The sequence below is a fragment of the Jaculus jaculus genome, chromosome 10 (assembly GCF_020740685.1).
Source record: "Jaculus jaculus isolate mJacJac1 chromosome 10, mJacJac1.mat.Y.cur, whole genome shotgun sequence".
Classification (NCBI taxonomy): domain Eukaryota; kingdom Metazoa; phylum Chordata; class Mammalia; order Rodentia; family Dipodidae; genus Jaculus; species Jaculus jaculus.
Window position 1 is genome coordinate 56,587,194 of NC_059111.1, and position 1,198 is coordinate 56,588,391.

Below are 1,198 nucleotides of genomic sequence, written 5' to 3' on the forward strand. Positions count from 1 at the left end.
GTTGGGAAAAAGGGAAGCAAGCGCCAACCTCAGTGGTGAGCTCATTACAACCTCGGAGGATTTCACCCACAGCCCAGACTATGGTTTGGAGAGAGAGGTGTTAAGGGAAGCAGGCGCTCTCTCTTGCCGTACTGTCTCGCTCCTGCCCTTCGTGGGCAGCGGTGGTGGGGGGGTTCTTCTTCAGGACAACACGGTCACAGGACTGGGACAGTCCCAAGGGGCTGACAGGGAGACGGGGTGAGGACGGGGAGGAGGACTACCTCGTGCTGTTTCACGTTAGAGACAAGCTGTCACACACAGTCCACAGGCCCACAACCACCTCCTCTTATCATCTGGCATAGCGCTTGATGTAATCCTCCACTTTATTCCGGAAGTCCTCCTTGTCTCGCAAATGATGCTCTGCGGCTTCAATGTTCAGAGGATCATCAAAATCCAGAAGATCAGTAAAGAGTTTAATCCCTAAACAACATCCTTTAATGTTCTCGTGGGAGCCCAGCCAGTGCCATCAATCGAATGCTCTCTCAGTAAACTTAGACATATTTCCCCTGTTTCTGTGGTGTTGGGATGCCGGATCTTGGTCAAGCATTTCACCTTGGGAGGCACCATGTTGTACACATCAGGAACTTCAGTTTCAAACTGAAATTTTCCACCCTGGTAGTAACCATCATCTGGGCTTACAGTTAGCTGAAAGCAATGCAGCTTGTTTGGATCAGGAAAATGCACTTTGCATGTACAAGGTAAGTTAGCTTCAAGTTCTGCAAGTTCTTTCACCAGAAACTTGTCTCTCACAGAAACCCTCCGAGTGGAGTCAGACAGCGGCAGATGTCCGAGGCCTTTTGAGACCGTCCTCCCGCTTCAGTTTGCTGGCCAGCATTAGCATTCCTGCTGCCTTTCCTCTGGGCACCCCGAGTCAGGCGAGGCGGGATGCTGCCCAACACCATGCCCAGCCGGCGGCAGCGGCGAGATGTGGGCCTCATAGCCGCACCGGCTCCCCTCTTCATAGTATTTTTTTTTTTTACCTTTTTATTTTATTATTTATTTATTTTTATTGGTAACTTCCATAATTGTAAACAATATCCCATAGTAATTGCGTCCCTCCCTCCACTTTCTCCTTTGAAACTCCACTGTCTGTCACATTGCCTCCCCCTCTCAATCAGTCTTGCTTTTATTTTGATGTCATGATCTTTTCTTCCTATTA

The 1,198-nt window shown here is 49.2% G+C and overlaps 1 pseudogene; it reads right to left on the bottom strand.

Annotated features, from left to right (window-relative positions):
* Positions 1-226: 226 nt before the first annotated feature.
* LOC101616138 lies at positions 227-880 on the bottom strand (annotated as a pseudogene).
* Positions 881-1,198: the final 318 nt, after the last annotated feature.